The sequence below is a fragment of the Hesperophylax consimilis genome, chromosome 31, assembly GCF_061612785.1.
Source record: "Hesperophylax consimilis isolate HC1 chromosome 31, BYU_Hcon_1.0, whole genome shotgun sequence".
Classification (NCBI taxonomy): domain Eukaryota; kingdom Metazoa; phylum Arthropoda; class Insecta; order Trichoptera; family Limnephilidae; genus Hesperophylax; species Hesperophylax consimilis.
In genome coordinates this window covers 12,464,087-12,486,232 of record NC_142866.1, presented here as the reverse complement: position 1 = coordinate 12,486,232, position 22,146 = coordinate 12,464,087, and the positions used below count along the sequence as shown (strand labels likewise).

Genomic DNA, 22,146 nt, shown 5'->3' with positions numbered 1-22,146 from the left:
TACCTAAATTTAGCATGTTATTATTCATTAACTCCTTCCTGTTCCGTTTTTTAACAATATATACTCACCCTCTCTCTGTGAATGACCTAATATCTATCTATTAAATGTAACTGTTGTTAGTATCACTTAAACTGGGCGCAGCCTAACCAAGTGCCGCCCGCAGGGCCTAGCAGCAAAAACCCGCGGAGCGAACAACTGTCATTCTTATTATGCCTAAATTTAGCATGTTATTATTCATTACCTCCTTCATGTTCCGTGTTTTAACAATATATACTCATCCTCTATCTGTGAATGACCTAATATCTACATATTAAATGTAACTGCTATTAGTATCACTTAAACTGGGCGAAGCCCAACCAATTGCCGCCCGCAGGGCCTAGCAGCAAAAAACCCGCGGAGCGAAGCGGGTTTTTAACTGCTAGTATGTATTATTGTACTAACGTTTACTACGGTTTTAAGCTATAATTCTTTTATAAATAGATTACACACCACTAATATTTATATCTATCTATTATTCGTTTGTTATATTTATGTGAACTTACCATTAATGTTAACTTTATTTTTAAGAACATACCACTTATTTTAACTTTACATTTAAGAACTTACCTTTTATGTTAACGTATATGTTGAAATAACGCATTGTATTTGTGACACTGTTCATGTGTATAGAAAATGGACGCAGTCTGTTATACCTAAAATAATTATGATTTTATAATACAAATTCAAACATTAGTAGATAGAAATTCAATAATATTTATATTTAAAAAAATTATTGTGAATGAATGGTTTTATTTACAGCGGCGGGTTATCAGTGTTATCACTATCTTCACATTCCGTTTTTATTTCTTTATTTGGTTTGAGTAGAGTAATAAAAAGTTTTGTACTGTGCGTTCTATGCAAATAACTCATTATCTCCAAATGAGTTATGAGTCATAACTTACATACAATTTTTAAACTGATTTGACTGCAGCGGTACATTATGTCCGAGCAATTCCATTACACAGTTTATCGTAACTCGTAAAAGGCGTTCTCACTCCATAAACCAGACAACTGTCTTTATGCATATCTTCAATATAAAATGACGCAATAGGCACCACTCTTGTAAACCGTTAAATCAATTGAGGGAGATTAAATATCTATATGTATATAAAAAAATAATGTTTCTTTGTTTATCCCGTACGCGTTCCTATACCATTTATTCGATTACGCTGAATATTTCAAATTTTGTTCTTATTAGTGCTAGAGAGAAATACTTAACCCATTACTCTGGACTGGATTGTGATATGGAGTCGAATTATAGTCGACATAATGTATTTTTAATTAATTTATTGGTCAATTTTTATAGCGCTGCTTTTGTGAGATATCACGTGAGGGGCGCTTTACAGTTGAAGCAGGTATTACAAAAAGGTATTCAGGTATTCAGTAAAACGAAGAACAGGAACAGGTGACACGAAGATAGAAGATTAAGACTCTACAGCAAGAATCTTAGGTGGCGAAGAAACTGGACCAGCTGCTGCAGCAAGAGAGTCCACCGCGTCTACCAACAGTGCCAGCACGAGGTTCGTCATCCGTCCAGGTATATGCCTGCTGCTAATAAAGGGCTGACACAATATCCTCACATAGATACCAAATCTTGGCAGCACTTTGTAGATTTCATCATACTACATATATAATGTAATAATAATGTTTTTATTTTAGAAATTTGCAACTATAAACATGTAAATAGGTAGAATCATAACAAATAGATAAAGTTGAGGTTTCTCATTACTGCCTCACTAGGCTAGCGGCTCAATAGTTTCGATCAATAATAATGGATAGCGGATCAATAGTTACTCAAAATAGCGGATCAGTAGTTTCGAATTTAGGTGAAAGCAAAGGCAAAGGCTCGTTAAGGAAAGTAACGGTAAAGGTTATTTTTGAAATTTGTTTTGAAAAATATTAATTCCCACTAAAATTTTAATTCCTATTAAAAATGCAAACTGTCAGGTACTCTAGAATTCACAACCTCAAAACTTTACTCCAAACCATGTATAAGTCTCCGAGCAACTCCGGCTGTACGTCAGCTAGCATATAATAAATTGTCTTTGAAGTACTGTTCATTGACGATCGATATCAAGACGAAAAGAGAAAACTTTACTATGTTTAAAAATACTAATGAAATGCATTTGAGCTACTTAACCAGTATTAGCCGTTTGTAAAAACAGCTTTAAAGTGATGTACGTCTTAAGTATTTTGTCCTACTGCAATTAATACAGTCGATTTATCTCGTTTATTGATTAAACTGATTAACTAAAATGGACATTTCGTTGTTTCAGATCGCCGCCCCACTCTCCGCCCTCAGAGAAACTCTCCATCGGTAAGCCAATAAAAATAATCAAATTATTCACAAAAATCTACTGAGTTAAAATTTTATCGCAGCTGCCATGAAACGAGATTGGAAAATTTACAAACTAAATCAACCGCGATGTAAATATTCAATTCGGTCTTTCATTTTCGCTCTCAAAAGAAGAGGCAAATTCGGGATCAAAGGGAATAACTACCCGATTGAGAAAATATCGGCAGGTTCCTCATTAAAAGTGGAAAATATTGTAATTCTTGTCTTTATTCGTGAGATTTTTCTGAATTCAATATTGCTTGCTTGATTAAATATTTATCGTGCACTTATTCTGTTTCTCGGCCCGTTTGGGACATTACACTTAGAGACAGGTTCTGGGTAGAGAGCCTTTCACGGCCCGATTGACATCGAAGATTGCGAACAAAAAATGTACGAATATTATAGATGGGGTCCTTTCATACAAATTGGTCCTCGTATAATCATCGAGGACACTTGGCTTTCAATTCACTCTCGCTACAGTGAGCCCTGGCCTGTTGCTAAGCTATGTGACGTGATGTTTTATCGTTATTATGTATTATTTACTCTCTACTTTTCAAACTATAGTTCTAAAGTTCTACTATAAAAGTATGTAATGGAATTAGTCGTGAGAATCAAGTCTAGTGGGGAATTATTTTTGAGGATAAGTTGTTATTCATTTAATAGACATAAAAATTTTTACGTGTAAGTCAAAAAAATCAGGTGGAGGATCAATATTTTTGAAATAACTTAATGAGCAAAACCTCAAATAGTACTATTTGATCATTGAAGGATAATATTAACGATTATTTGAAACATAAAAATCAGAAAAACATACGGTCGCGTCCAAGACTTGAACCCAGCACCTCCGCCTTGCCGGGGCGCTGCTCTACCAACTGCGCTAATGGGACCCTATTTCATAATGAATAAGAACTACCAAAATTATCTTCATTTTTTCAGCGCACATTTTTATTGGCTGCTATCTTTATGTATGATGGCAAGATTCAACTCAAACTAAATGGATCTAGGTAGTATCTTGGTTCTGAATTATTAATATGCATGGATTTGTTTACTCCATTTTAAAGTTTATTTGCGTAATTGGACTAATCGGTGCACAATGTTCTCAAGGTGACTTATACTACAACTATAATAAAAAGGACTGTAATTTAGTACTATTACACTGATAAGATGTCATGAGAAAATCTAAAGCACGTATTTAACTTTTTCAATGAATAAAAGGCTTAAACGAATAATAATATAGATCTTCGCGACTCCCCCGTTAAATTAGTATTTCTGTGCACATCACTAAGTGTGAATATTTAGCCCTCCGACTAATATTATATTTAATTTTCTCCGCCTGTGACATTTTAAAATTCAATCCAGTCCGAATTTATTGCCAGTATTTTAAATCTTAAGTTAGGGTGGGAGGGGGAATAAATTAACCGCCCCTCGAGTGGGTTCCTCCAGTTATTCTATCCGCGCACCTTTATCAATATTCGGATTGTCGTTAAAATCTCAGTGTATGAACGTCGTCTGAATTTTAATTCTTAGAAACAGCAGTACCTAACTCACACCTCCTTCCTCCTTAGTCTTAAATATTCCAGCTAAAATTTACATCTAAAATATGCTTCCGTCTAATTTTACAGTAGTTGTGAATCAGGTAGCTTCGTGGGAATCACGCCATCCGTTCGTACGATGCCATGTCTCGAGAGGTGATTATTTCTCGGACTCTGTGTGCCCCTTTTGACGTTTTCGCTTCGGAGCCAGGTGGACTAGTGGCGGAGGGTCCTTTATGGGAATAACTGAAATATCTCGGGTTCAAAGCGAGGAAGGATCGAGGGACAGAAACACCTAATTACGGGGGCGGGCAGAACCGACTCTGATTTACAATTCACTCAAATAATACACATATATTTAGTTTGTATTCATACCTGATATTAGAGAACTCTGTGTCTAACTAAATAAGGACAATACGGTTACACCTTCTTTAACCTTTTCGAGGTTTGTTAAGTACCGCTCGCCGAGGTTTCGGGACTACATGCTTGGTAAAGCTTTGTAATCAAAAAGCCCTCACGCAAACTTTCGTTTCTGCCGCAATTTTAATAAGGGTTTGTATAATTATTTCCAGCAAATAACATTATTTTTCTTGAATATGGAACTCGGTACTAAGGTTCATTGTTGTATACTAATTTGGATTACATGGTTATTATTATTTAAGTAAAAGTAATGCAAGAGTGTCTTAAATCTTTCTTTTTTATTGAGTATAATTTCACTTAAAACGAATAGACATTTAATTAATTAAATAAGCAATATTTCTTAGCCTGAAACACTCATACAAATTGATAAAATTTTCTGAAAAAAATTTCATGTCGCTGACGGGTATTAAACCCGCAGACTTCTGACTGCCGGTCAGTAGCTCTACCATTACTCTACGTCGGCTTATTCTGAACTCGCCAAATAATTCAATATGTAATATTCATTTTTTAATTCAACAATTATTGCTAATTGGATTTTTTCAAACTGAAAACAACCAACTTTATTTTTGTGTGTAAAGCTTTGTTAATGCTAAATCTTCTACAAGATGGCGTCGAGACATATTATATCTTCATTTATTTGAGAAATATTTCAAATGTTATTATTTTTAACGATAATGTTTATTGCATATTTTTATTTTTCTCGGAGAATTTTACAATTTGCATGGGTGTCCTTATATTAATTGGTTATCCTTTGTGCTATACATAAAAACTTTTTATTGAAAACTTTAGTTTAATATTAAACATAATTACATTTAATTATTTGGTTCTTACAACTTCTTTGTACATGTTTAAAACAAACCACATTGAGCAATCTACTTCCTAGAAGTAAATGGTGTGTTAAGATTACACACTTGTGATTTCTTATTGTTGACATTACTTCCAGTTCCATACTAAGAACTTTATATATTTTAAATATTGAAGACAATATTAGTGATTTCTAAACGAAAATCTGAAACAGAATTTTCGTTTAGAAATCACTAATATTGTCTTCAATATTTAAATATTACAATTTGAGGTTTTACTCAATAAAGTTATTCCGAAAAAAAAAAAAATTATATATTTTATTCATTTTATTTGAATAAACGTCCATAGCATCTACCAACCTCAAAACAACCCAATTCGTTTTTTTGTGAAACCGCACAAGAGTCCCAACTGCTCCCAACCGTTGGGAGCCAGTGAGGCTATGGCATCCCCGATTGGGGAATATTGTGAGGCTGAAGGTGGTATGGGAGGGAAAGAGATGGAGAAGAGGAAGGTAGGGGCTATTCTGGTCGATCTGATCACCAAACACGTCTAAAGCCATTTCAAGTAACGTTTCTATTCTGAATAATGTTCTTACACTAGAGCGATACTGAAAGTATCTTCCACTGTGGAACGTACCGCAAGCTTACTACTCGTATATATTATTTTAAAATAATAAATTGTGATTTGAAACCGCGACCTTTGGCTTGCTGTCGAGTGCCTTGCCCTTCGACCACGGAGGCCGGTAATTTATGTGATTTCGAACTGTATCAGGATTTCTTCTTTTTCCCAAAAACTAGAGAAAAAAGCTAAAAATTGTAGGTTTAGTAGGAACCTACTTGAAAGTTAAGCAAGTTGGTACTTAAAATATTTTGAGCACATATCCAGATATAGTTTCTCAATATTCTCACATATCATACTTAAGAGCAACTCTCTATCCTCGTACTAAACCAATCGACAGGCAAGACTAGGTACTATAAATATTTATATCGTCTGATCCACGACTTTATAAGTAGATGTTTAGTATTGATCTGTATTTCCACCTCAAACAGACTGTAGTAGCACATTGCGTTCGAATAAATTTTTGTGGACTGTAAGCAATATTGTATTAACCTTTCAAATTGACACAAATACTTGGGAAGCTAGTTAACATTTTGTTAGAATTTGGAACTGACTACCCTTGGTCTGAAACGCGTCTTTTAAGAGCACATCTTTACTTTTCTGGTTATCTTAGCTGACTCCATATTATTTACGTATATACTCGTAGAATAACAAGGTATCAATGCAACATAGGCCATATACCAAGTAAAGGTGTTGTTTTATCACTTTTCTCCGACTTTAATCGGTCGCTCCGTTCCGCTAGATTAAAAATTAATCTTCCCTTGTCCACGGTGACACTTACAACTCCTAAGCAAATTTACAGCCTTAGTTGGGTAAATTAGAATACGGCGAGCTGCCGAAGTATACGCAGAAACCATTATACGGTTTTTGCTGGGCATAAAAAGAAAAGTCAATGTAAACCCTGAACTCGCCGTGGTAAATTAGCATTTCGCTTCCATCCCTGCAAACATTACCAGGCAATAAGCCTTGAAAGAGCAGGAGGAAACGATCGGCCCTTTTTACTCTATGACTTCCACATCTTTAAACATTCAGGGTGAAAAAAAGGTTAATTCATTCCTTGTACTTTTCGATTTAATGACGTAAACACGCCGTTTTGCTTCGGTTCACGATGTATTTAGATCGAATTTATTTAAATGAGGTAATGGCGTTTTCGTTTTGTTATTGATATTAAATTTGTGTCGTAGATAAAAAGGCTGTGATTCGATATTGGAAAAGAGATTAACCCAGTTTTTTTTCATAATCGGTCTATGAAAATAACTATTTACCGACATATCGAACTACAACATGCAGGGGCTATTACCTACGTTCTGAAATAAGAAATTATTTTCTAAAACTACGAAGCGAGCTTGAAATATGTGTAACTATTCAGTAATAATAATAATAATAATAACATGGCATTTAAATAGCGCAGTTTAGTGTCCTTTCACTTTAAGTGCGCTTAACTATAACAAACTTTAAAACGCTAATGTAGTATTAGTGGTCATGTTCTTAAAATTATTCCTACAGTGTGCCTTACCCAATAGCTTGGGTTAACTGCTATAGAAAATTATTAGAAAATTATTTGTCAATTTTTCCACAACAATTCCTTATTGGTATGTGTCAAAAAAGTATTGATTTTTTTTTGTAATTTTATTTAGAAAAATTAATATTGTGAAATAATTTTTTATTTTAATATTTTTTAATTGTATAGATGCATTTACTCTTAAGATTAATTTAACTTCGCGTGGAAAGATGTACTATACAGTATCACTGGCACATACATAATAATAATTGTACAGTGAAAAATTACTTCAAAGGCGCTGCACGAATTTTACTTACTAGGTTTATTCATAATATTACAAAATATTACAGCGGCACGTCACAGCATTAGTTGTCGAAATATTCATTCTACAATGGCCAAGGAATTTCTTCTACATCGCGTTTTATCAAAGTTCTTACACATCTTTCGGATCTTTAACCATTGCAAAGCCATAAACTCTGAATCACTCTAAAAATGATTATTCCCGGCAGTATATTCCTAGCACAGTATTATTCTGGTCGCAATATTTAAAACCCATTCCAGAGTCATATCTCCGCGCGGCGGCAGCAAGGAATAATGGAATTGTATTAGATATTTTATGCTTTGTTTACCTTAACTGCGATCGAATTTTCCTAATCGTATTCTGCTGTGAAATTGCTTTACTAAAACTCTTTTCTTTCCCCCATTCGAAAATAACAAGGAAATCTTTTGAACTAATCAAAAGGAAACAACAATCCCTTACATGAAATTATTTTTAGACTATGTTTTTCATGATTTTTTGACTAAGTGTCAAATAGGTACTTTTTTCCGATAAATCGAAAGAATGGAGGTCTAGTATCACCTACTTGTATATCTGGGTCACCTGGCACTATCTGACACTAAGGTTTCACTGCCAAGCAATATTGACCTTTATTTTTTGTGTGTGTTAAGTCCATATTATGCTAACGATTATGTTAAACTTGTCGGTGGAGTTTTTAGGACAGTCAGTTATTGAAGTATATAATATTCAAATTATTTACTAATTGAAACCGAAAGACGTTTTGTCAAATGAACTCACCGTTCCTTCCTTTTAATTGCACCTGTTAGGTCAGGTTAGGTAAGGTTGGGTACCCTTAATGTATCTCTCTATTATTTTAGTAACTTGACACCAAAGTTATAGATTTTGCCTAAACTATCTATGTGGGAGAGGACGGTGAAACAGCAAATTTTTTTCCAGGTTATACATTAATTCATATGAGATAGCAATGATAATTCTGGCGAAGGAAAATGTTTTTTTATACGTAGATATAATGTACCCTGTTATAATCCCGCAATGAGACATATAAGATAATGAGACACTTGCAGTTTTTCTATGAAGTATTTTATGAAATATTTTTTTGTATTAAGACCGTGCTTAGGTTGAGGTTTATCAAACTCCATTTCACATTAATTCATTTCACACAAATTAAGCTAATATTCATTCATTTCACAATCATTTATTTCACATTCATTCATTTCACAATAATTCATTTCACATTCATTCATTTCACATTCATTCATTTCACATTCATTCATTTCATATATTTTATTTCACACCATTCATTTCATAATAATTCAATTCACATTTATTCACTTCCCATTAATTAATTTCACATTCATCCATTTCGCATTCATTTCACATTCATCCATTTCGTTTCACTTTCATTCATTTCAAATTACATTGGACAACCATCAAATAGACCGTCAGCGACATTTTTAGTTTTTTTTTTTAATTTTGTGTGGTCCTCATTGAACGTCGTTATGTTTCGGATTTTGATCAAATTATGATAACTTTTCAAGCATAACGGTCATAATGTCAACATTTCAACATACAACATTCGATTCCCGAAATAAACTAGTTCAGATATCATCTTATTTTATTCCTTTGAAAAAATATTATTTCGGATTTTTAAAGTTCACAACGGATCATCATATTAAGTCAACGTCTCCTGGACCCTCGACGCTGGGTTTCGTGTATTGAGTACGTCGGAAGTGGGTACATCAGAACCCCCAGCACTCCCGTCCAACGTCCCGAAAGCGCACTCCGGCGTGAAACGTCACTCCGATGATCCCTCGATCGATTCCACATCAAACGTCTTTCACTCACTCGCGTATGAGGGATTATTGACGTCGTAATAATATCCCGGCCTATTATTTTATATCCGTGAACATGAAAATAATGGATATACATTCTGGAACGAATTGTTATGAACTGGCTTTACGCGACATACAGCACTCTCCGAGAAGTATTATTTGAAGGGAACGAAAAATCCGTATTTCATAAAAGCACTATATGACCAATCACCTACATCCACAATTCAGTGATTGCTAGACAAGTTTCGTTGCAATACCGTTATAACCGCAGTAGTGTTTTTTCGCTACTTCCCCTAACTCCACATTCTACTTGCAATAATTCCACATGCTACAACGTAAGATTTTAGCTGATTTTACCGCCGCGTTACGAAATGCATTAACAAATAAATAATAACACACTAACTTCGGGGCGAACAATCCTCGCTTACACGAATTTGCATTATTACTAGTGTTGGAGCTTTCCGAAATATAGTCAAAGTTCGCCCACACCACCCCTCTTCACTACCCTCTCTCCCCCATGCCGCTCCGCCCACCGGCCTTTGTTAGTGCTCGCATGAAATACCAAAAACTGAGCGACGCTAATATCCGGGCGAGAAAAGATGAAGCACGAAGTAACTCTACGATGAAAGAACAAACGTATTATTTTTCCAAGTTGTTAAATTAAAAATTAAGATAATGTTGTATCATACCGGCTGCGCCAATTGTGGTGATATTAACTGCACAAACTTTTGTGTTGGACTGGTTCCTCTTGTAATACTTTTGTTGTTAGGTACCTATGTTATAGATTTGCTGAGATCTCCGGGTATTATAATGATGGGATATAATGAGAGAATAATACAATATAGTCTATGTAAGTACACTAATTATTGATTATTTTCTACTACTGATATAAGTTAACTGAAGAAAGCTTACTGATATAAATACATGAAACTAAAGCAGACGTACCCATTTATACGAGTCGACGTAATCATGCTATTTCTTTCATACATTTAGACAGTCGTTCATTGAAATAATAATGAACGTATTTAGCTTTTACGTCCTGTGCATTTATTATGAACATTATTATTCATTAGCATGTAGACATAGAACTATTTTAGATTATAACTGTCAATACTAATAATCTCTATATTCATAGTTAGTATGTATATATATATATTTAACTATAAAAACCTATAATCTATCACTTAGGCCTATAACTAATAACTTATGGTTAAGACTAGTTACTTAAAACAGAGAAATGACTATGACTTATAAATAGCTACTAGCAATGACTACTGAGACTCTTAACTACTGACTTCTATCTATCATTTAAAAGACTTATAGTTAGTGACTTACTACTAATAACTAGTGACTTAAAACTAATACTTTTTTATGTGACATCTCACGAAAACCCCCCTGTCTATACAGTGCAAAAGCAGGGCAGCGTGAGGCGGGTTAAGGTAGGGGATGTAGGAAGGGATTTATGAATGCGTATCTTGAATAGACCCAAAAAATAGTCGAAGAAGCGGCTCGTGAACGAGTTTCGCTGTGATCTAGGAGGTTTTCGTTTCAAACGCGTCGACCCGTGGACCGAGAATCACAAGATAAATTAATAAGTAGATATATAAAAGATAATATGCAGTGTTATGTCACCTGCTTATAAAACTGTATCTAAAGTTCTCTAATAAACAAAAATAGTGTCCTGTCAGATAAAAATGCTCCTTTACACTATCTGTTTTTGCTTAGTATAAATTATATATACATTTTAACAAATCATCAAACTCATTGGTCAAATGCACTGTATCTCAATATGGTTTTGCATTATTGATCGATGAACTGGTGGGTGCTTTCTGTTAACCTGTTCTGTTTTTAGAGTGCCTCAAGATCTTTATAACGATGCACGAATAGCTCATGTAACCTTTTCGTTGCGGTGTTATGACTGATTCTTTCGTTAACCCCTTAAACGTAAGCGCACTAACAAGCAACGGACAGTGATCTATTTTTAAAAGACCCACTCTGCACCACAACCTTTGGGCTACGAAATATTTTTAAATATTTGGAAATAACTAAAGATCATCATCGCTAACTCCAACTATGGTGGGATCTTAGTATGGGAACCTTTTTATAAACGTTTTCACTTTAAAATATTTTTACAGAGCCGTTAATGTGATTTATCACAAAAAAATCATCCAATTATTATTATTCCTTAATAGGAAATATATCGGACAAGTGAGTTGAACATGTCAAGAGCCAACCTCTACGGTTCTTACATAGGATTTTCTGGTACTTCTTTCCAATTTCTAATGTGTACCTATGCATGAATGTGAATGAAGTAAAACTGAAGAATTTTCCACGTTGCAACTGTATTTTGTACGGATAACCATGATTAAAGAATAGCTTTTGAAATAGTGGTTATGCTCTCGCCCATCGTTTTGAACATCCTCTGCGGTTCTCATCTCAAGGGGCTTACTCCCAAGAATTCGGCAGAGGTTAGTGGGGGGAGGAACGCGGAGAATTCGGCAGGAAAGTTCCGCAACTCGGATGAATATGTAAATACTGGAAGCTAGAAGAAGAATGTCTGTCATCTCGCTACCCTCCGCCTTCGAACCGTCCTTCTGCGTTTGCTTTGTTTACCTTGTTTCGGCGACTTACACGCTGTCGGCAGGTTGTTCAATCAGCCTTAACCTTTTAGTCATTTCAATAATGATTGTTATTTCATCTAAATTACCTTCGATAAATTTCTAAAAACCTTCAGTCAAATAAATGGTGGGACATACTGCCGATTTGAAGCTTAAGGTTTCAACTAGCATAACGTTTTTCCGCTGGGTAGGCAGATAACAAACCTCCGTCCATTCAATCGTTCACCTCAATTCTCTTACATTATTTATTTATTTATTTATTTATTTAATACATGTTACATTATTATGAAATTTACATAAAGTAGATATAATGAATCACCATACTAGGCGGCTGCCTGTTTCATGGTGACCAATTGAGTGTAATTAATTTGTATGAAATATGAAATCTAGTGTAAACATATGAAATTAGTAACTATAGATGAAGCTAAAATTTTGGAAAAATTGTAATAAAAAGTAGAAGATAGAAATTAGAAAGGAGAAAGAAGTAAATTAGCATTAGATTGTAAAAATGTACATAATTATATATATAATTTTTAATATGTGTGCATGCAAGCACACATGTGTATATAGCAGCAGACATACCTATATACATATAACAGCACATGTATACATACACCCATATGACGCATCCTCACGCATATAAACAATATATACACCTCTATCTGAGTACTTGGAATAGGCTACTAACACTATAACAATCACACATCAAAAAATCCCCGAGCGCTTTCCTGAAACTGTCGTATTTGGCTATTGATTTTATTTCTAACGTTAAATTATTGAATATTTTTGGAGCAAGAAAGTTAAATTGTCTTTGTGCCATTGAGGTTTTTATTGGGGGAATAGTATAATTCGATTTGTTGGAATATCTTGTATTATGGGTCGATTCAAAAATATTTTTTTTCGTATGTTTGAATTTATAGTAGGAGGATATGTTTTTGACGTATAAGGATTTTATGTTGAGTACTTTGAAGTCGTTAAATAAGTCCTTCGTGGGGTGAATATAGTGTACTTTGTAAATAGTCCGCATTATCAATTTTTGAGCTTTAATTAATGGATCTAATATCGTGTTAGAGCATCCTCCCCAGACTATTATACCGTAAGATATAATTGATTGGCATAAAGAAAAGTATACCGTTTTTAGTGTATTTTTATTAAGAATATTTCGTAATGACCTGAAGATATATGCCAGTTTCCGTATACGGTTTGTAACATTTATTACGTGATCTTCCCATCGTAGTTTATTGTCAATTATTACACCCAAATATTTAATGGAATCTACTCGTTCTAGTGGATTGCACAGACAACTAGAGTTATCTCTACAAGAATGTATTTTTAGTGTATGATTGATTGAAGGCTGACTCGGAATATTAAGACTAAACGTTATATATTTCGTTTTAGTTATGTTTAAGGTATGTATCAGATAATTCCACTTGACATTAAAAATGATATTATATTGACATTAACAATATTATATTGATATAACTATATTTACTTAAATTAAAAATAACGTCAATATAATATTACATACAATATTATTATTATTCAATTTCGTCTTGTACGCGGAGAAAACTTACTGATTTAAAATATTGTTATTTAGTTAAGAATCTCTTCAAATTATTCCTAATCCGGTTAAAAACGGGAGTGGAGGCCTTTAAAGAATGAATTGAAAGGTTTTCCTTCTGTCTTATCGCGACGTCGGAACACGTGTTCATAAAACATTTTCGCATTTCGTCATCGTTAATTATCTGGGCAAATACGGGTGTATCAACACGTGTTCCGATTTATTAGGAATGTACTAATATTATGTAATTTATTAGGAATGTAGTAACAGAAAATAGCTTGCAATCCCGTTCTTAATTGGATTTGAATTAATCAACACTACTCATTTTTCTCCGTGTACCGTCCAGTTAAATAGATGCGCCACATTTGCGTATCTATTACTAACTTCATATAATCTAAGTATAAGCACGTGTTTGAAAATTTCAGTCCTGGTATTGCTACATTTAAACAGGATTTAGGAACGAGTAGCTCTCGTAGGTTTATGAAATTTAATTATGTTAAGTACATCCGTAATGTCTATACTATTATTTACGAATTTAAACATGAATATTTATGAACCGACCCAATTTTTAAACTGTTTTTCAAATAATTATTAATAGTTACCTCATAAATTAGATTTTTTTTTAAAGAAAGACAAATATTCCCGGGTTACGAATAACCTAACAATATTTGAAAATCTCCTACTACCACCACAGAAAGCGGAAAATGTTGCTTGTGTTGTGATGGAGGACTTAGCCAGCCGAGGAATTGAACACACTACGCCTGGGTGGGACCCAGATTAAAATAGATTTTTTCTTGGATAGTGTGTACTGTTTAGAAGAACTATTGTCGGGTGAGAGGATTTCGCGTAGGACTACTGCGGTCGGGTGTTAAAAATTATTTGAAACCAGTTGCACGGGTGCGCAGAAATGGATTCAAACATGAACTTTGTGTATTTTAAAAAACAAATTTCCAGCTTTTGCATGAGATGGGTATCATAAAAAATAAGTAATCAAACAAGTTCAGTATTTCAGTCATAACAACCGCATGATCAATATTAAATCAAGCTCGCATAAGCCATGTTTTTACGCCGTTCAATTAGCCGTCCCGCACCCGAAATATGAACTAAAAAGTCGTTAGGAGCGCTACAACCAGCGGAGTAATTGACTTTCCAGAAAAGACTTGTTTTTCCGCACAACAAGGCCTGCGCCGCCATCACGTGGTTTAATTATTAGCCAATCCGGGGGGTTGATTATCACCGGCCGGTGGAATTAATCAACTGGGGGTGGCTTATTTAAAAGTGTGAGTCCGGCAAGGTGGCGCATGGCGCTAAGGGTGCGCTGCGAACATCCCTTCGGCACTTTATTAGCTCGCTCGGAGGACTTAATGTTCAATTTAAAATAAAAACACGTTTTTTAACACCGATACAAAAATAAACCCTGTGCATTAAAAGCTATTTTTTAACAACCCGTGATGCGAACACCTTTTCCTGCAGCCATATACCGTTTTTGTGAAAAATTACAGGATAGTAATATTATTTTTAATATACATTTAATTAGAGAAAAATAGTTTCATTCACTTTGAAAAAAGAAGGCGATAATCACAGGATATTATAATTGTAGTTGAAGCTGAAAATATATATAAAATATCTGTGTCATACCTAATATTGTTTTTTTACTTTTGAAATGTTGACGTGAAAAATTTACCTGTTGAATGAACGCTGTTAGTAAACTTGAAAAATCAGTCAAAAAATTAAACAAAAGAAATACTAGTTTCAAATCGTTCAAAAGTTAGATTCATCGGCTGGCTTAGTCCTTCATCACGACACAGGCAACATTTTCGCTTCATTGGTGGTGGAAGGAGCTTTTTAAACGTTGTCAGGTTATTCGTAACCCGAGAATGTTTCTTTCTTTTTAAATATAGTCAAGTTTTTCGTGACCTGGGAATGTTGCGTTTCGTTTTTAATATTGTCAAGTTATTCGTGACCCGGAAATTTTTCTTTATTTTTAAATATTGTCAGGTTATTCGTAACCCGGGAATGTTTCTTTCTTTTTAAATATTGTCAGGTTATTTGTAACCTGAGAATGTTTATTTCTTTTCAAATGTTGTCAGGTTATTCGTAACCCGGGAATGTTTGATTCTTTTTTTTTTTTAAATAAACTGCAATTATTAATGAAATTAAAATAAAATCTCTTTTCTGAAATCTCATTACTCATGAATATTTCGCACAAACACACTAAATGTATTATGTACCAACACTGTTATATAGTTTTACCAAAATTAAGTAACAGTGTTGGTATCTAATGCACCTAAAAGTAAACCCTACAACCTCTCCACTATGTTTGAACCAATTGAAGTTGAACTATTTTGTTATATTTTTTTTGCGTCTTCTGTTATTATGATTATTATAATTTTTTTAGTTATCCATAAATCATATTTCGTTTATTGGTTTATCAAAAATGGCGGCTGTTGTTGTTTTCAAAAGAGGAAATACTTTTGGTAACAAGTCGGATTTAGGTCTTCAAGTTGTCGAAATACATTTGTTTGGTAGGAATTCGTTCGGAAATCGCTGACACGAAGTCTTCATACAAACATGTCGCTGCTTGGATTTCCAAATATCAAGGTTACCTTTGATAGTTAAACTGAGGAGAATGCAGCATTTAGATGAAATTACTAATTGAATTATGAGCTATGGAGTTTTGAAATGGATGCTCAATTGCTGTGCAAGTACAAACATCCAAATAACAGGCCAGTCCAGAAAGTGAAACTTTTTTTTAAAGTTTTATAAATAGTGGTGAGATATGTTAATTAAAGTGAATATTTTACTTGATTCCGCTTCAAAATATTAACATATTTAAAATTAATATTAACTTTATTAGAACACTTATAAGATACACCAACATAACTTTTATTTATTACGAATTATTACTCTTCTCTTAAATAATAATTATTTTTATTAATTATAACTTAAGACTAAAATGTTAAATTATTTGTAGATAAAAATAAATCTTAAAGTGTCGTAACTTAATTATTGTTGTATATATTTGTAGTCACAATATTTGACTGCGAACTTTTTTTATATTTTTTATGCATAAGATGGACTGTAATAAAAAAGTAACTACGGTATAGCGTTTAGAACAGTGAAAGAGAAAGTTGGGAAGGAATATGACATTCCTAACTTTGTTTTTACACTGCATGTTTTTGTGTAAACCGATATTATGGCACTGAGGAATCACTGGGTTAATCACTGCACAAGTTTAGGATATGTACATACATGCATTCAATTTTTCATCCATTACTTCTAGTGTACCCAATGAAATATTCAAAACTTCTGAATGTGATTCTTCCATCGTCAGTACCTTTCTCAAATCTAGTTCTGCAAATCTATCGCTGCTGGAGCGGCGCCAAACCCGTCCCTCTTCCCCCTCCCCCTCCCCCTCCCCCTTTCACAGGTAAATAACTCCTTCATAAGCCACCAGCAACCAACCCGGCTGTCCGGATTGAACAACATTTTATTGGTCGTTAAATGCAGATCCGAATGTCTTCAAAGGAGTGGCAAATACAACTCATTAGGAAAGATGGCATAAAAAGTATTTAACTGCTTTATATATGTATACCTAGATACACACAATCAGGAGGTCTAGCACGGACGATCGATAAAGTCGTATGTCAATACTATATTGATAAAATCCGCATCTATTGTCAGTTAGCGATATTTGCAAGGAATGTGATTAAGTGTACATTGCTTCCATCATTTAAAACTACATCTATTCACTATGTTTATATTTTTACACCCTTACAATGGTCGTGTTTTAATTAATTGTTGCTGAGAAATAACCATTACTCTAGATTAATGGTTGGTTATCGGTTTTGTAGGGTTAGAATCACCTTTATTACTAAGGCCCAAAATCTTACATATTGTGTACACTTTATACAAAATAACTATAATGTATTGGTCACCAAATAGGCAGTTTCCCATAATGATGATCCAATGTATCAATGTCTTGTAAATGTTAATTAAATACCATGTAACATATCTGCCCTGGCAATGGACACTGTAATTCTGTCCAAATTGTTGGCTAAAAAGGAGGTAGCGCAACATGGCATAATATCTCAAAAATAAATTACTTTTTGATTGTAAAATATCAAATCATATCCAAATATCATGTGATCTATAAATAAATTTTAAAAAATACCGACGTTTTGAATCCCGTACTCTTCGTGTATTCCATGACCGAGCGATTTAGGTACTCGGGTACGAATCTAGACTTCGTTTTTAATGTGTGTTATTTTACATTTATTCAGTACCAAATATTGTAATTCCTGAAACTTCCATTTCCCTACAGTCAACTCTTAGATCAGCGACATCATCAGCTATCGGATGGCTGATGGAACCAAACCGACGTCATCAGCTATCGGATGGCTGATGGAACAAAACCGACGTCATCAGCTATCGTATGGCTGATGGAACCAAACCAACGTCATCAGCTATCGGATGGCTGATGGAACCAAATCGACGTCATCAGCTAACGGATGGCTGATGGAACCAAATCGTACACCAGATACCTGTTAAGTCCGGTGAACAAGCCTTAAGAGTTTCAAGACTTACTGCTTTAATTGACTTCAGCCTAATTGGGTGACCAGGTACTACCCAAACATCCTATACCCCCTCCTTTCCCTTCCTCACAACCCTTCAGCCTAACCACCTCAAGTGCACGGAGATGAATAAGTATTTCTTCATATTATTTGTATTCCAATTAAAAACGGGATTGCAGGCCTTACAAATTAACAGGTTCCCTGATAAAGTTTTAGTAAATTACGAATATATTATCACGATGTCGCAACATGTTCACGAAAATACGAATATTTTTGCATTGCAAAAAGATTATTTAATAAAATGATTTAATTAATATGTGGGATAATATATACCTAAATAATTCGAGAATTGTTAAAAACTTTTCGTAATAGTAGGTACATAAACAGAAAATATTACATTTCAAAAGTAGGTTGCCGGTATTCTTATAAAATATTCAATTGTATTTCGGCAACTTCCTAAGTTCGATGGTCGGCGGTCTTGCGAATTTTTCCGTCGCCCAACTTGGTTTCAATTTCCGTCAAAATTTCAGGTGGTCTCCGGGCCGGCGCCTTCTCCCTGGCGCCGCCGGGCACTCCCTGGCACGGGATCGATGGCCACCCCTGACTGGTGCCGGCCGACCAGGGGTGGCACACTGTCGGAGGAAGGTGATTAACACTGGCGCAGAGTGCATAAATTGATTATTTTTTAGGCGTAAACATCACCCATGGCCTAATTTGATGGAATGACTTCCCTACTCATACGTGTGATGCTTCAAAACTGTAACCAAAAAAGTAGGATAAAACATGAATTTTATCGTATAGATCGATGGATGTTTTATGATTTTTTTTTTAAATTGCATTTTTGAACTTTGAATTTAAGTGACATTTTCAAAATTGGAACTGATTGTGTGAAGAATTTGCACAAATAATTAAGTGCCTAAGGGATTACATATTATTTTGAAGCAATAATTATCAGTCTGAAACACCTTTATAAATTTTATAAATCTTTCGAGAGTAAATACATTCCGCCAGTAGGAATTTAACCCGAACGTATTTTTTATCGGAAGTATTTTTAAAATTTATTTTGGTTGTTGAGGCTAATAATTATTACTTAAAAATAACAGATTATCTACGACAGCATAAAAATAACATCAATAAATTGAAAAAGTTAAAATAATAGGACAAAATGAAAATGGAATTCCAACAATTACTCTTGTCGTCACTTATTGAACAATTAAATGATTTTTTCAACGCCCATGATGCAATTGAGGTTCGGAAAATTGAGGACAACATAAAAGTTATGCAATTTTCGTTACGCCAGAACTCTACATTTGTCTGTGTTTTGGGTTTCGGTAAGATCTGAGCGTATTAATTCATTGGCACATTAGCATATTAATTCAATTGAGTGACTTGTGTCATATATATATATACTTTTAACATATTATTCAATTAATGCCGCTACTCAAAATATTAATATTGAAATACAAAAAATGCTTACTGCGGTTTAAAGCCAATGAATTCACCTAGATTTAACCGTTTATTCCATATTTTTAGCTTTTATATATTTGGCACTTTATGGCAAGCGATTACTCAAAACTTTTTTGGAAACTATTGCAAAAATAGCTCAGGATCAGGATCAGGATACTCGGATCAAAATTTTGGGGTGTTCGCTTTTGAAATATACATATTGTTCGTACAATTTAATTTGTATTCTCTCAAGGATGAAAGGAGATGAAACATTAACTAAGCTCTTGCTATGAAACGTGTGCATTAAATGTCTTTTCTATCTAACGCTTTTCTGATAAGGGTCATATCGTAGTTCTAACCATATTTTAAATAATATTATTCTATGCTGGCATGGATTCATTAGTCTAAGATTTGCTTTGAAGCATTGCCAACGCGTATTGTAAAATTTTATTCTTCTATTAGTTTTCTAAAGTTTGTTTTTATACAAATTTACAAATCTACGCAAACTGTTGAATCCTTTTACTTATGTAGGTACCTACATCCAAACCGTGAAGTGCGAAGTTCGTACGGCAAATAGGGCGCCCAGTTGGACAGTATAAAGCCAACATTAAAACCATTCTATTTCTGTACTTCATGTTGTTTCAAGTCGTAACACCTTCCCATCCACCTCCACATTCACCATAAGACCATACATGTTCACGGAGGCCCATCTTCTGATACTCATACTACCTATTCAATGTTTACATAACATAGGTAAAATAATTCAATTTAATGGAATACATTTTGAAGGTTTTGCACATCAGTGTAAAATTTATAAGGTCATTGAAGAAGAAGATATTATGTAATATAAATGTAAACCAAACATAAAAATGAAAATAAATAGAAAACGGTTACAACTGGGGATCGAACTTAGGACCCTCTGTGTTACCGGGACAACATTCAAACTACTGAGCTACTAAGAACTTTTTTTTAGGTTTTTTTTTTGTTTGATTATATATAATTTTACCCTAGTATATTTGTGACCTAGATTGTATTTCAAACATACGGATCCATTTTTTTATTTTTTATATATTTGATGACTAAATGAAATACCTAAGATGACTAAATGAAACACCTAAGATGAATAAATGAAACACCTAAGATGACTAAATGAAACACCTAAGATGACTAAATGAAACACCTAAGATGACTAAATGAAACACTTCACTAAGGACACCTATTAAATTTTCTACAAGTCTAGAATGATTTTTATTCTGTTGGATCAACTTTTCTTTTCTCACACTTTTTTCAACTTTATAGTTATATTTATATTTTTGTTTATTGCAGAAACAAACAATACATAATTACATAGATGACAATAGTTACAAAATTATAAAAGTTAATACAATAATTGGTACCAATGACATGTCGCTGACATAATATATATGCATATGAGGTATATTATACATTTTACGGTTAAGTTACATTTTTAAGTTAAGTTAAATTAGTGTGCTGGGGAAGGAGAGAGGTGTGTGTGAGTGTTTGTGTGTGTGTGTGCGTGTGCATGTGTGTCTGTGTGTGGTTGTATGTGTTATGTGGGCGAATTCAGTGTGCTAAAAAAGTTTTTCTTAAATAGAGGGAGAGAATCAAAAAATATATCGGTATTTGTGCTGGGTCTCGGTATAGGGGAATTAGCTGCAGCGTTTGTATTATTACTAGTTGTGTAAAAAAGGTTATGCTATTATCGTAGTCAGATTCGGAAAATAAACATAATCTCACAATTAAATTTTGTGCTAAATTTGCATTTGACATAATAATATTTTTTAAATAAAAAAATGTTGATTTTTTTGGCAGGCTGTACCTGTTACTGAAGGTAAGGTTAAATACGCTGCAGGCTATGGGTTGTAAGTCAGTCAGTTATTGATATTTTTAAGGACAATTGTGTATTGAAGCGGTGCCGTATTCCCGCCACGTGCGTCCGTCCACCTAAATAAAGTAAATATTACTTCTGTATGGGTATACAAAATCATATGTGCACTGTGTAATGTACATAACCATACAGCAATCATTACGTGTAGTACTACGTATTACCACCTGTGGATCTCATCATGATGTGAAACATTTAAAAACTGTGTAGGCGCAAATATGGTGTTCAAATCAGTCAGACAGGGAGAGGTAATTGGGTAAAATTTAACTGTGTGAAGAAATGCAGCAACATATGAACATATAAAAGGAGACGCGAGTAGTTGATTCAACAAACTGATATGGAATAAAAAAAATCATAACAATTTACAATTATTATTTTAACCTTATTGGGTAATAGCAAAGTGGCGTGCAATAAATGTATTCCGATTTTCCAAATATTTTAACACAAAAAATAAACTTTGTTTAAAAAATATATTTTGGCGTTGTTAACTTATCTGTGCAAGTATTTAAAAGTAGGTCTAGCGTGTCTAGGATGAGCAAAGTATGTAAAAAGACTGATTTAAAGATGAACGTAAGTAAGTCTAAAGTAATGGTATTTAATAATAATAATAATAATAATAATAATAATTGGATAATTTGTAGAGCGCCGTTTTTGTGAAAAAT

At 33.8% G+C, this 22,146-nt stretch overlaps 1 protein-coding gene across 1 annotated transcript in view; it reads left to right on the top strand.

Annotated features, from left to right (window-relative positions):
• Positions 1-22,146, top strand: part of LOC149409468 (discoidin domain-containing receptor 2-like) — a 628,632-nt gene that overhangs the window by 354,948 nt on the left and 251,538 nt on the right. The window contains exon 4 of the mRNA XM_089649799.1: positions 2,316-2,356. The gene's annotated coding sequence lies outside the window, so the exon portion shown is untranslated. The remainder of the gene's footprint in view (positions 1-2,315; positions 2,357-22,146) is intronic.